Below are 15,086 nucleotides of genomic sequence, written 5' to 3'. Positions count from 1 at the left end.
AGTCATTTGGCGTATGCCATTACTCGTGAGGAAGAGCCTAAATTCCTCAGACACAAATTGAGGCCCGTTGTCACTGACGATGACGTCAGGCAACCCGTGGGTGGCAAAAAGTCGGCGGAGCGCATGGATCACAGCAAGTGATGTGGTCGATTTCATATGCACGACCTCCAGCCATTTGGACATAGCGTCCACCACAATTAGGAACATTTGCCCTTGGAGAGGGCCAGCAAAATCTATATGCAATCTGGCCCAGGGTTTACCAGATGACTCCCAGCCTTGGGGTGTAGCTTGTGGGGGATCGGGTCTGACTTGCTGGCATTTGGGACACCCTCGTACCCATTCTTCGATCTCTTTGTCCAGCCCCGGCCACCAGACATACCCTCTGGCCAACGCTTTGGTGTGTACCATACCGGGGTGACCCTCGTGCAGCGACTCTAACACTCTCGTCCTGAGTTTGTCAGGAACCACCACCCTGTTCCCCCATAATACACAGCCCTTAGAAATGGATAGTTCATTTTGACGGCTTTTGTAAGGGCCGAACTCCGGTTCAACGCTTCCAACCGGCCACCCCCTCCAAACCCAGTTTAATACTCGGGACAGCACGCTATCCTTGGCCGTGTGTGCTGCAATGTCCCTGGATGATACCGGGGGTCGAGGAAGCTCCTCAATTGCCAAGACCTCACAGGCGGGGGCAGGGTCTGCGCCAATGTCCGGCACCGGGCACCGGCTGAGGGCATCCGCATGCCCAATCGCTTTCCCAGGCCGGTGCTCTAAGTCAAAATCATAAGCCTGCAAAAATATCGCCCATCTAAGCATGCGTGGGGACATGATGTTTGGCAATTGCTTATCGGGCGCAAAAATCCCCAGTAGCGGCTTGTGGTCAGTGACCAGCAAAAATCGTCTGCCAAAAATAAAATCATGGAACTTTTTGACAGCCGCTACCAACGCCAGACCCTCCTTGTCTATCTGGGCATAGTTCCGCTCTGCCGCAGATAGTGATCTAGAATAAAAAGCGATAGGCGCTTCGCTCCCATCAGGCATCAGATGGCTTAAAACTGCGCCTACTCCAAAAGGTGAAGCGTCAGCAGCTAACACCAGGAGCTTGTGTTCATCATAATGCGTGAGTACGGCATTAGATGTCAGCAGCTCCTTGACTCCCACAAAAGCCTTTTCCTCGGCCTGCCCCCACTTCCATTTTGCCTCCTTGTGCAAAAGCGCGTGCAAAGGGGCCGCCACTGATGCCTTATGCGGTAAAAACGCATGATAAAAATTCAGGAGTCCTAAAAAGGATTGGAGCTCCTTCTTACTCACCGGCCTGGGGGCGTTTTGGATTGCAGATACCTTCTCATCCGTGGGGTGGACTCCCTCTGCGTCAATGCGAAACCCCAGGAAGTCCACACTTTCCACCCCGAGCGTGCATTTTGAGCGCTTAACTCTGAGACCGGCATTTTGAAAACGCCTGAGGACCTCTTTAACCCGGTCCAGTAGTTCCTGTTCAGACCCGCCCGCAATCAGCACGTCGTCAAAATAGGGCACTGTGCCAGGTACCCCCCTTAGTAGACGTTCCATGAGGCCCTGAAAAATCCCAGGTGCTACGTTGACCCCGAATTGCAGCCTGTTCACTTTAAAAGCCCCTTGGTGGGTTACAATTGTTTGGGCCTCGGCAGCCTCCGGGGTGACAGGCAACTGCTGGTATGCCTGGGCCAGGTCAAATTTGGCGAAAATCTTGCCACCCCCCAGGGAAGCCAAAATGTGGCTTATTACCGGGACCGGGTACGAATGTTGCTGCAGCGCCTTGTTAATCGTACATTTGTAATCGGCGCATAGTCGTATGGACCCATCTGATTTGACAGGGGTTACGATCGGGGTCTCCCATTTGCTGTATGGTACTGGCTCTAAAACCCCTTGCTCAACTAGTTTGTCAATCTCTTTTTCCACCTTATGTTTGAGAGACACAGGTACTTTCCGATACTTCAACCTAATAGGTTTGACTGACGGATCTAAGTCAAACGCAACCGGGGGGCCCTTGTACCTCCCCAACCCTTCGGCAAATACATCAGGGAACAGGTCGTACAGCATGCCCCATTTATTTTCAGACATCCTGTTAATCCCAGAAATACCAATGCCCAATGGCTCAAACCAATCTAACCCTAGCAGGTTAACCCGGTCTCCCTCTGCAATCAGGAATGACAGTTTAACACATTTCCCCTTATACTCAACAGTAACAGAGTCCCGTCCGGCCAAGGGAATTCGGTTGCCCTGGAAGTCGGACACTCTGGTTCCCGCAGGCTGGAGCCGCCGCCGGCTTCGGTTCGGGAACAACTGGCGCCAGGACGCGGCAGAAATCACCGTCACGGACGATCCTGAGTCCACCTCCATTGTACAGGGTCGGCCGTCGAGGAGTGGAGTCACGGTGATCTTGCCCTGGCTGCTGGTGCGATTTACGGCCGATGCGCTCGACAAGGTCGCCGTCAACTGGCAGCTTGCTTCCGATGCTGAGGAACGGGTCTTGCCTTGGGTGCTGACTGGAGTGCCCCTCTGCGCTGACCGGTTGTTAGTTGAGGGATCCTTCTTTGCTGATCTGCAGACTCTGGCCAGATGACCACGCCGCCCACACGCTCTGCAGTCGACATCACGAGCCCAACAGGAGTCGCGCTGGTGTTTCCCGCCACAACCGGAGCAAGGCTTGACGTTGGTAGTCTTCGCTGGGGTCCGCTTGCCTCGAACCGCGTTGACGTCATCATCCGCGTCTTCGCCCTCGCTGTCTCGTTGAGCGTGTATACTGGGCTCTGCCACCCGCTGGCGGACCTCCTTCGTGGACTTCTCCGCTGCTTCCGCGGCCACGGCCTCTTCGTAGGCCACTGCCCAGGTCAGGGTGGTGCGGGCGAACAGCCTCTGTTGCAGCCTTTCATCTTTGAGACCGCAGACGAGACGGTCTCTGAGGGCTTCCTCCACGTTGTGGAAATTACATGGCCGTGCGGCTTTGCGAAGGGCCGCCACGAAATCTGCGATGGTCTCGCCTCCGGCCTGGTTCCGCTTGTAAAAAGCGTGCCGGCAGGCGATCTCCGACGGCTGTGGAGAATAGTGAGCCTTAAGCTTCTCGGTGATGTCAGTGTAAGTGACAGTCTTTATATCAGTTGGGGCCACCAACGACCTGGCTATGTCGAAGGTTCCCTTCCCGCAGGAACTCAGGAGGCACGCCCGTTTCTTGGCCTCGTCTGTAATGTCGTGTGTCTCCAGATGGAACTCGAACCTGGATAGGTAGGAGTCCCAGTCTTCTGAGGAGGGTTCGAAGCACTCGAACTTCTGGCTTCCAGCCATCGTGGGAGACTTGGGCACCGGAGCTGGTGGCGCCTCCGCCGGATCGGCTGCTGTGCTCTGCTCGCTTTCTTCCGAGTCCGAAGTGTGGATGTCCGCAGGGCTGCCTACCTGCTCTAACATCCCACCTTCGTCGCCAATTGTTAGATCGCGCTAACAAAGGACTCTTAGAGTGATTCAGCTAGTGATTCAGCTTTATTGGAAGTAACGAACAAGCACTCAACTCAGTAAGAAACCAGAACAACAAACTGTGGGAGCTATGCTCCTTTTAAACATAACCGGGCTAATGTAGCCACGCCTATTTACAAATAACAACCAATGAGATTGCTCAGTTAAGGACCAATGGGAATCTTTCCCTCCCAGGGAATAGTACTGTTCTGATTGGTCGCTGTTACAAAGCGACCAATAGGAAGTTCGGTCAGAGGAGCCCTGGCTTGGCTCGAAGCTTAACATGGGAGTCTAATGAGGTGATTCATGTAATCATTCTAATACATTACAGAAGTCTCTCTGCCCTCCTCAGGCTTCACCCCCTAATCTCCAGTAATTTCCCAAACTGGAGCTGGCATCCCTCCCCCCCCCCACTGGTGTGGTGGGTGGATGGGTGGGTGGGCTGGCAACTAAAACTTTGAGGCAAGGGCAAAGGGTGCTTGCTTGACCCTTCTGTTGTCAACCCCGGTGGGTTCCAACAAGTGTGTCGTGATCCAGTTGCAGAGTGGATTGAAAGTGGATTGAAAGGGCCTTAGTTAAGAACAAAACAAATCAGGTTTCTACCTCTTTCCTTGTAGAAATATGACTTTCCCTTAATATCTCTGCCATAAAAGGGGGTGGAGACTTTTTAAAAAGGAAAACTGGGAATTCAGAGAAGAAGAAGAGATTGGATTTATACCCTGCCCTTCACTACCCAAAGGTGTCTCAGAGCGGCTTACAGGCTCCTTTCCCTTCCCCTCCCCACAACAGACACTCTGTGAGGTAGGTGGGACTGAGAGAGCTCTGAGAGAAACTGCTCTTTTTCAAGAACAGCTCTTATCAGAACTAAGACTCCTTTCCCTTCCCCTCCCCACAACAGACACCCTGTGAGGTAGGTGGGGCTGAGAGAGCTCTTGACAGAAACTGCTCTTTCAAGAACAGCTCCGACAGAACTATGGCTTGCCCAAGGTCATCCAGCCAGGTGCGAGTGGAGGAGTGGGGAATCAAACCCGGCTCTCCCAGATTAGAGTCTGCGCACTTAACCCACTACACCAAACTCGCTCTTGATTCACATACGGTTGTAACAGTAGATCAATATAGCTTTATCCGGTTCCCGATTTTTAAAAAACAAACTGGAGCACTGTGGCCACTACTGGAAGACTGGGACAGGGAAAATGTGGGGACATCTGCCTTAGGGATGTCTCATTGCCTCGGGATTGTATCTTCACGGCAGCTGCAGTGAGGTAATCACACCTTTTCCCTGGTGGAAAAACACTTTAGATGGTCTCCCCCCACTTTCTCTCCTCCCTCATTCTGGTCAGTCTAGTGTAGTTTGGGGGCTTTCTTCCTACTCTGCTGGGCATGGTGTGAATGGGTGTTTCCCCTCCAAGCTCCCATAGATTATTAACCACGCTTGCGGGATCTCTTTGGTAGTCAGTGAATCAGCATGTCATGGGCTGGGCTTGGGATGAGAGGCAGAAGTCAAGTCCGGTCCGAGGTCGTTGCCAGGAGAGTCAGAGCGAGAGCCAAATCGTGAGTCCGGAAGAGGGGTCATCCGAAGCAGGGGCCAGGAAGCCAGGAATCCGAGCCAGAGTGGGGGTCCGAGGACAGGAGACGAAGGTAGATGCGAGGCACTCACGGAGGTGACTCGTTGCTTCCATGAGAGCCCAATCCTTTTTTTTTAAAGTACCCGAGGGTACACTTTTATTATTTTTTTCCATTATATACTACAGACATACATACAAACAACCCCCAACTCCCCCCCACAACATATAGCATATAACAAGAGACTTTATTATTTCTTCTGCTTATTAAATTTCTAAATTCATTATCTATTTTGCTAAGCTTATCTTTTCTGCGTTCTCAAATTACTACCTTTATCTATCAGTTACATTTACATTATGCCAATCGTAGAATCTCTTCCAAGTTTTTTGAAAAGTCCATTCTGTGCCGGCTCTCATCTCAAGTGTCAGTTTGTCAGTTCCTGCCGTTTCAAATAGCTTGTTCATGTACTCTTGTTTCGTTGGTATTTCCATTATTTCCCAGTATTTGGCATATACTAGCCTTGCAGCTGTCGACATATGAACTTATGAGAGGCCAATCCTGAGTGGGAGTTATATAGGCCTCTGGCCGGGCTTCCCGTGGTGGCAGTGGCGCTCCTGCTAATACTCAGGACTTGGCGCTTGCCGTCCCTGCCAGCGTGCATCTCGACGGCAGGTGGCTAAGTCTCTGCGAAGCCGCTCCCTCAGCTGAACCACCCGTGAAAGTGAGTCAGGCGGGCTCCCTGATTGCACCTGTGCCTCCGCAGCTGCTGCAGGACCAGGTGCGGGGGTTTACACGCTCAGGCGCTGGCAAGCTATTGACTAGTGAGGGGTCAGAAGGGCCAGCTTCTGGTTCTGGCAATGCTGGCGCCTCTGGCTGCAGTGCCGACTCAGGTGGAGACTCTGCGCTGTCCTCGGTGCCCATGACACATGGACCCTGTCTGGTGTGTGTATAAATCTGAGTCCTCTAGGGGCCTCTTGCAGGTGCCTGGCCCCAGGATGGCTCAGCTAGCTGTCACCAGGGGCAGGGCCTTCTCAGTTGTGGCCCCTACCCTGTGGAATGCACTCTCGGATGACACCCGTGCCCAGCTGGACTTGTTTTGTTTCCTCAGGTGATGCAAGGTAGAGTCGTTTAGGTCGGCCTTTGGAGAATAACCACGTGTTTGGGCTGTTTTAATAGCGGTATGGCGATAGCAATGTATTTTAAGTATTTAATGTTTTAATGTTAATATATTATCATTGTTACTTGTTTTTGTGTTGTTTTTACCGTATTGGCTTTAATGTTGTCAGTCACCACGAGATCCTTCAGGTGAGCAGTGGCTGAAAGCGCTAATTAATAAATAAATGAGTAGTCCGCATATCCACGGAGACGAGCTCTCAGGGACCAGTGGTGGTGGGTGGTGGTGATGGTGTGGACGGCATTAATGTAGTCCCTTTTTTCCCCCATGTGTGGGTTCAAAGGGGCTTCAGATGAGATCGTGGGTGGAAGAAGGATACACCTTCCCCTCTGTTAAGATCTCCCCGACACAGAGAAGCATTGTGGCCAGCACAGGCCGAGAGAGCCGGGACACTCTAACTGTGGGACTAGTTTTCTCTGTGCAGAGAGATTTTTGTTCCTAGCTGGCATCTCCCGCCTGCCGCCTCCGTCCATCCCATCTCCTCAGAGCTCTGCTTGCCCATGATCAGCATAATCCCCTAAATGGGTGGCGGGGTAGGCCGAAGTATCTCCCTTTCCGAAAAGGGAGGAGGGAGCAGTTTGGCTTCAGGCAAATTTAGGGACTCATCGCCCTGAAATGGATGTGCAGAGGCTGGAAGGAACTTCAGTCAGGAGGGGAGAGAGATGGATGAATAAAGATGGTGGGAACTCTGCCGTCTCCCATAAGGAATGGCTGGGTCAGGGGAGACATGTGAGGCCAAAAACACTCCTCAGCTTTCCTAGATGAAATGCAGGTTCTTGAATTGTGTCCTGAGAGGTTCGTGAGTGGCTATTAGCCACAAGGCATAGATGGAATGCTCTGTCTGGGGCAGTGATGCTTTGTATTCCTGGTGCTTGGGGGGAGGGCTTCTGGAGTTCTGGCCCTGCTGGTGGACCTCCTGATGGCACCTGGGTTTTGGCCACTGAGTGACGCAGAGTTGTCAGACTGGATGGGCCATTGGCCTGATCCAACATGGCTTCTCTTATGTCCTTATGTCTGGGGCAGTGATGCTTTGTATTCCTGGTGCTTGGGGGGAGGGCTTCTGGAGTTCTGGCCCTGCTGGTGGACCTGGGTTTTGGCTACTGTGTGACGCAGAGTGTCGGACTGGACGGGCCATTGGCCTGATCCAACATGGCTTCTCTTATGTCCTTATGTCTGGGGCAGTGATGCTTTGTATTCCTGGTGCTTGGGGGGAGGGCTTCTGGAGTTCTGGCCCTGCTGGTGGACCTGGGTTTTGGCTACTGTGTGACGCAGAGTGTCGGACTGGACGGGCCATTGGCCTGATCCAACTCGGCTTCTCTTCTGTTCTTATCTGGAGAGAGTTTCACTGAATTGACTGCCAGAGAATGTGTGTGTGCACCGAAAAGGGTTTTCCACCCTCTTTATTTATCTTCCCCCAGGAAGCAATGGAAAAGACACCCTTGATGCCTTCTCTGCCGTCACCTTCGCGTGGAGGGATCTCCTGTGTCATGCAGCCAGCTCAGGTACAAGTGGGAGGTCACTGGGGAGATGTGCGGGTGGTGGTGGAACTTAGCAATGCTTCCCTTTACTTTTGTAAGGCTCAGAAGAGCAGGCTTCCTGCCCTTGGTTCTGGCGCTGCCCACTTGGGAGGCAGGAAAAGGGTGACCCCGGCCAAACGCTTGAGGACTGGGTAGACAAGATGCAAGAGTATGCAGTGATGGCAAAACTGAAAGCTACAATAACCAAAGACCGAAAGATGAATTTGAAAACAGCTGGCGAGTTTTCTATGACGATTATAACCAGTCTCTCTAGTGAAACATATGAATGGTCTAATATTATATTATGATACTACAAGACAGTTTTAATATGAAATAAAAAGGGTATTATGTGTATGTGTTGATTATTATAACAAACTGTTGTGTGAAAATGTTATTAAAAATTCTATGAGGTTATGTTATACCATTTATTTATTTATTTATTTTGTATTGATACCCTGCCCTCCCCGCAAACTGCTTTAGGGCGGCTTACAAGAGGGCAGGATATGCCCATACATAAAAACAGGATAAAAACAGTAAAACCAACAAATATTACAAATAAAGTGCTCAAATTTAAACAAGATGGTCATTCATTAGAGGTAGGTGGTTTTTCATGGAGGTAGGTAGTGTCCAGTAGATGTTAAACTGTCCGGTCCAGCGGTACCAACCCAGCGCTGTATTGTGGCCACATCTTCCGTAGGGCCGTCTCCTTGCTCCATTTGTTGCCAACACCGTTGGTAGTGGTGGTAGTGGTAGTGGCAGCTCCTACTCAAAAGCCTGGCGGAAGAGCTCCATCTTGCAGGCCCTGCGGAACTGTACTAGGTCCCATAGGGCCCTGATCTCGTCTGGGAGCTCATTCCACCAGGTAGGAGCCGCCACTGAGAAGGACCTGGCCCTCATCACAGCAAGCCTTGCCTCCCTGGGGCCTGGAATCACCAGGCGATGTTGTGTCCCAGACCGAAGTGCTCTTAGGGGTCTATGTAGGGATATATAATATATGTGGGGAATATATAATAGATAAGATAAGATAGAATAATAGATAAGATAGGAATGATAATATAGTATGAGAAAAATGGTAGAAAATACTGAGTAGGTTTATACTGATTTTTAAGTTAATATGTCATTTATTTATTGTTTATATTTATATCCCGCCTTTCCAGGTATCTGGCTCAAGGTGGCTAACAACATTAAAATGGCATATATAGTTTAGGCTATATTCTTATGCCATTACACCATATATATTGTGTTACATATCTGTTAAGTTATTATACCATCTACTTTTTATATATACATATATATTCTAATTGATGAATGTCCTCAATATCTGTAAAACTGCCCTTACATTATGCTTTTGGTAATTATATTTCCTATGTGTTTTTCCTTATTCCTTTTTTCTTTCAGTATCCCTTAAAAAAACCCAAAATAAAAATTTAATTAAAAAAAAAGAAAATGGTTACCCCCTGGCCTCTTGCCCACATGGCTGCTAGCCCTCTGTGACTGAGGAGAGCCCTTCTAGCTCCAAGATGTTCCCAAGGAGCGCTGGGGTGGGGGGCAAATGGCCCCACGGGGCTGTTCTCCCCTCCTCTTCATGCTGCTCTTTCAGTATTAATTAACTCTTTCCATTTTTGGCTTCCCCCTACGGATCAGCTTTCAAGTGATGTCAATAAATGCCTTCATCTTCTTCCAGGTTCAGGTGACCTTCGAAGAGGTGGCCGTGTATTTCACCCCGGGGGAATGGACCTTGCTGCGTCCAGCCCAAAGAGTTCTGTACAAGAAGGTCATGCTGGATAATTTTGGGAACGTGGCCTCTCTGGGTGAGGATCCTTTTCTCCTACGCTGTCTCCGTCTTCTTCTGAGGAGAGACTGTAAAGTAGTCCTTCATGTGGAAGGACATGGTCAGACTGTCTGCCCTGGGTCCAGTGGCTGATCTCTGCCACCCTCCCGTGAGCCTTCCTCTGATGTGGTGGAGTTCTGGGCTCTTCTTTTAGAGAGGGAGCCCCTGCTTGGCAGTTCTGTGCCTGGACCACATGAGAGGGCAGCAGAAGAGGTGCCAAGGGATGCTTGGCCCGGAGGTGAGGTGGTCTAAACGGGGGGTTCCTTCCAGTCTGGTTCTTGTCTTACCTGGGCTGAGATGTGGCTGTGGAGGGAACTCTGCTGGCTTCTCTGCCACATTACTTAGGTCTCGGCTGGCGTTTCCATCTCAGCTTGGCAGGGAGCAGGCACAGAAATGCCAGTGCCAGATCGGTGGTTCCAGCCCCCTGTACTGTACCCCACCCCACCAGTATTACTTGCCTGTTGTGTATTTCTGAAGGGATAGTCAACTTGGCTTGGAATTGCTGGATTTCTGTGCACACGGAAGTCTTACAATTTTGTGTGTTTTTTTCTCTTATAAAAAGGGCCTGAGATTCCCAAACCTGACCTCATATCCTGGCTGGAAGAGGAAGAAGAGCGTTTTTTTTTGAGCGGTTTTTCCTGATCTCTGATGAAGAGGAGGGATTGACAGGTAGCTGCTTAGATATCTTTCATGGGATGGAGTGCTCCTGCCATTTCCTTCCCAAGGGCTGGTGGGTTTCCCTGGCCTCCTTTATCCTCACAGTGAGTTTTTCCTCCAAAGAGCTTGGCTGAGTCAACACTGAAACAGTGTCTGTAGATCTTGAACCTATGAAAATCGGTGACTTCCTTCTGCCAAGCCAAATCACTTTCCCAACCTCTAGCTGAGTCTGATCCTCTCTGATTGGCAGGAGCTGTCCCCCCCCCCAAAAAAGCTCTTTCACCGCAGATACCAGGCCTTGATCCTTGGATCAAGGGTTGAGGCTGTGGCTCAATGGTAGAGCATCTGCTTGGCATGCAGAAAGTCCCAGGTTCAATCCCTGGCATCTCCAGTTAAAAGGATCTGGCAGTAGGCGGTCTGAAAGACCTCAGTCTGAGACCCTGGAGGGCTGCTGCCAGTCTGAGTAGACAATACTGACCTTTCTGGATGAAGGGGCTGATTCAGTATAAGGCAGTTTCATGTGTTCATGTGGACGTTGCTCCTGCAAAGCAAAGCATATGCTTTACTGCAGAGTCAGCACCCAGAGCAACTCCGGACAGCTCCTCCTCCCCCAGGAGCCAGTTTGGTATAATGGTTAAGAGTGGCGGACTCTAATCTGGAGAACCGGGTTCGATTCCCCACTCCTCCACTTGAAGCCAGCTGGGTAACCTTGGGTCAGTCACAGTTCTCTCAGCCCAAAAAATAAACCTAAGCCGCGGTCACACGGCAAAGTTGCCGCGGGAGAGGCACGGATGGTGGGCGGATTATCCGGGCGCGATCACACCCCAACATCTGGGAAGTGGAGCGCACCCGTGGCTTACTGCCGACAATGCGCCTTAAAAAACTAGTACCTCCAAGGTACTAGTAAACGTTTGCCACGGGCTGCCTCCAGACGCCCGTGGTGTGATTGCGCTGGCGCGCGGCATTCCCCTCCAGTCCCTCTTTATCCGCCAGCGCCGAGGGAGAGACCTGCATCAAACTGCGCCGGGGCAATTAGCCATGCCTCCCCCCCGCGATATCCAGCCTGTGTGACCGGGGCCCTAGCTCACCACAAAAAGAGATAGAGTTTCTTTCTTCTTCCTCTCTCTCATGGGTGAGGTGGGTTTGAATCCGTTTCCATCCGCGGTGTTGAGGGACTGGGAGAGCTTGAGGGAGTGAAACTTAGTCCAATGTTTGACGTACCACCATAGGCTGTCCTACAACTCAGCCTCTATCAAGGCTAGGCTATCTCAAACACCAGGTAACAGGATTGTTTACCTTTATACCAAGGAGGTCGGCAAAGCACCAAAGTCTGCATGTGGTGTGTGCCCAGGAAGACTTCGCGGTGTTCATGCTGTTCATCCTAAAGTTCTTATGGGATTGTCCAAAATAAAGAAGCATGTTAGCAGAGCCTATGGTGTGGTTCCATGTGTGCATTCGTGACAGAATCAAACGGGCATTCTTTATGGAGGAAAAGAAGACTGTTGTCAAAAGTGTTGAAGGCACAAGCACAGAGTCAGAAATCGAAGTGAATATTTGTGTTTGCCTAATAAATGAAAAATAAACTTAAAAAAAAAAACAGCTAGAGTTTCATGCTGCCAGACAATTTCCAGATCTCCTGGCTATACTACAGCCACTGCCATACAATAATTATTATTAACTCCTCCCCCCACCAGCACAAAGTAGTGTTGAAAGCGATTCTGAAGGGTCAGCTTGTACAATAAGCCAATGTAAAATCCAACATCTTGCCGAGAAAATTCTGGCTTTGCCAGCGTATTTTAAACTCTAGTCACAGTGCTCCCTCTAAGTTGTGGAGTCTTGTGAGCAAAAATTCTGCTTTGTGAGCTACTGGCATTAAAGTTGTGAGCGAGCGATTTGGCTACTGCATAAATTAGTTTGCTCTGGAGCCATCCTTGCTGAGCTAAGACAAAAATGTGTGAGCCGGAGGCTAAAAAACTGTGAGCTAGCTCACACTAACTCAGTTTAGAGGGAACACTGGACAATCCATCTCTTTCAGTTAACAGCTGTGATTGCCTTTTCTTTGGAGCAGCCAGTCCAGCAGCTGATTTAGCTACCTAAGAAATGTGCAGAAGGGGCTTTAGCCGGGAGGGAGGAGCTACTCAGTAGATCCTCCAGAGGGTGTGAGCTTAAACCCTGAGAATATAGCAATTACAAAGCAAAGTAGTAAATTCTTACACAGATAGTTGTTCATAGTATCATAATATCATACCAGGTTTGTCTTTCTTTCATCAGGAGGTGTGTGGGAGTCAGTGGATGAAACTTCTGAGCATCTGTTGATGAAGAAAGAGGATACATATTCAGATGTGAAAGAGAGGATTGAATATTGTGACGTGCTGCAGAAGGAGAAGGGAAAACATCCATATAAAGGAAGAAATAATGCTGGTCTTTTACAAAGGAGTGGCTCTCTAGTGAAAAAAATTCTCAAAGGAGATAATAATAATGAGTGTGCTGCAAACGGGGACAATATTCCCAGAAAATCGGATATTAATGTTCAACAGAACACCTGTACCTCAAAGAAAATCTATAAATGCCAGGAGTGTGGGAAAATCTTTGGACGGAAAGATAGCCTAATATTTCATCAAAGAAATCATACAGGGGAGAAACCATACAAATGTCTAGAGTGTGGGAAAAGTTTCAGTCAGAGTTCAAACCTTATTTTCCATGAAAGAATTCACACAGGGGAGAAACCGTATAAATGCTTAGAGTGTGGGAAAAGCTTTGGGCGGAAAGATAACTTAATGTCTCATCAACGAATTCACTCAAAGGAGAAACCATATAAATGCTTGGTATGTGGAAACACTTTCAGTCAGAGTGGAAACCTTACTTCCCATCAAAGAATTCATACAGGGGAAAAACCATATAAATGCCTAGAGTGTGGAAAAACCTTCACTTACAGTGGACACCTGACTGCTCATCAAAGAATTCACACGGGAGAGAAGAAATATAAATGTCTAGACTGTGGGAAAAGTTTTAGGCGAAAGGATAGCTTAACTTCCCATCAAAGGATTCACACAGGGGAGAAACCATATAAATGTCTGAAGTGTGGAAAGAGCTTCAGTGAGAGTGGAAGCCTTGCTTCCCATCAGAGAATTCACACAGGGGAGAAAAAATATAAATGCCTGGAGTGTGGGAAAAGCTTCAGTCAGAGTGGAAGCCTTAGTTCCCATCAAAGAATTCACACAGGTGAGAAACCATACAAATGCCTGGAATGTGGAAAAAGCTTTAATCAGAGTTCACACCTTACTTCCCATCAAACAATTCACACGGGGGAGAAACCATATACATGCATGGAGTGTGGTAGAAGCTTCAGCCAGAGTGGAAACCTTACTTCCCATCAACGAACTCACACAGGAAAGTGAAATATTAAAATGCATGCAGTGTGGGAAATGGTTCAGTTACTGTGGATGCCTTACTGCCCATGAAATAATTCACATGGGAGAAGCTACTTAAATGACTCAGTGTGGAAGACGTTAGAGTGGTAACCTTAATCCACTTCAAACCGTTCACACAGCAGAGACTCCATATAAACTCATGGAGTGTGGAACAGACTGCAGTGCAAGTGGAAAATTTACTGTCCATCAAAGGATTTAAAAGGAGAAACCCTACATATGCCTGGAGTGTTGAAAAAGTCTCAGTCAGAGTTGAAATCTTACTTCCCATCCAGGAATCCATATAGGGGAGAAACCATAGAAATGTTTGGAGTGCACACCTATTGAAGTTTTGAGGGAGCAGAGAAACAACAGGCTCCAGTCTGCAAATCCAAGATTGCATAGTGAGCACTGTGTAATCTTTAGCAACACTCACCAATCACAGAGCATTACCCATTTGGTTAACATCCCAACAATCAGGCTACCACACACTAATGGGTCACATTTATACCAGAGACTCATAGAAAACTTACCTTTCCCCCTGTGTTTGACATGCGTGTGCTGACTGTTCACAAGCGAGTCAGAAAAAATCTGACAGTACCTGCATTCTCCACCATTACACCTGTTACACATGTAGGACCCTTCACATTGGAGTGTCCCCCTCCTGTGTTGGGTGAAACATGCACTTCTGAACAATCTATACTTAGGATCACTGTCTGGTGTATACCAGGGTCCCAACTTGAGCAGCACTTCTTTAACAGGTAGAGGGGAAATTAGCAAGGAACAGGCAAGGAAGTAAAACAAATTCACCTTTAGTGGAAAAATACAGAATAGAAATAAAGATGGCATGGAACAGAATGAGTGCCAAATGCACATACACAGCTGATATGGAATTAAAACCTGCTACCTTAGATACTTGAGGTCCAGAAGGGAATTGGTATTGGGCCGAAATGAAGCAAGAAACACGAGCCTGATCCTGACAAGAGGAAGAGCCAGGAGGGTCCAATGGAAGAAGAGAAAAGACATGCAACAATGCTGAGCATCCGTTATCTCAAGTGTGGATTAGGGGTTCAGACGCTGAAGGAAGAAATTAGTATAGAGAGACTGAGGCCTGGTCCAATCTTGTGCAGCATGACAAGTACAGAAGCTGGGGTGATCCTACTACCAGGTTACCAGGGTAATTGGGGGCTCTTTTTATGGACAGATAATCCTATTATCTGAGGTTTTCAGCTTCCCTGGATCAAGGCTGGACTGTGGGGAAAAGTTTGAGTTTTGTTTCCAAATAGAGGTGGGGAAGAATATTACAGGAATTTATATGGTTTCGCTCAATCAGAAGAGAGTTCAGAGGTTTTGTTTGGGGGAGAAAAGACTGGGTGGGATTAATGACTCCGTGTGGTTATGTATGATAAAGATTGTGTCCTGGTTGCTTCCCTTCATGCATGTTTATGCTG

General features: G+C 48.8%; 1 pseudogene; it reads left to right on the top strand.

Annotated features, from left to right (window-relative positions):
* Nucleotides 1–14,435, top strand: part of LOC107118617 — a 127,426-nt pseudogene extending 112,991 nt beyond the window's left edge.
* The last annotated feature ends 651 nt before the right edge of the window (nt 14,436–15,086 follow it).

The sequence above is a fragment of the Gekko japonicus genome, unplaced genomic scaffold (assembly GCF_001447785.1).
Source record: "Gekko japonicus isolate JY-2015 unplaced genomic scaffold, Gekko_japonicus_V1.1 scaffold3364, whole genome shotgun sequence".
Lineage (NCBI taxonomy): Eukaryota > Metazoa > Chordata > Lepidosauria > Squamata > Gekkonidae > Gekko > Gekko japonicus.
Note: the sequence above shows the minus strand (reverse complement) of the source record. Positions and strands in the feature narration are given on the sequence as shown.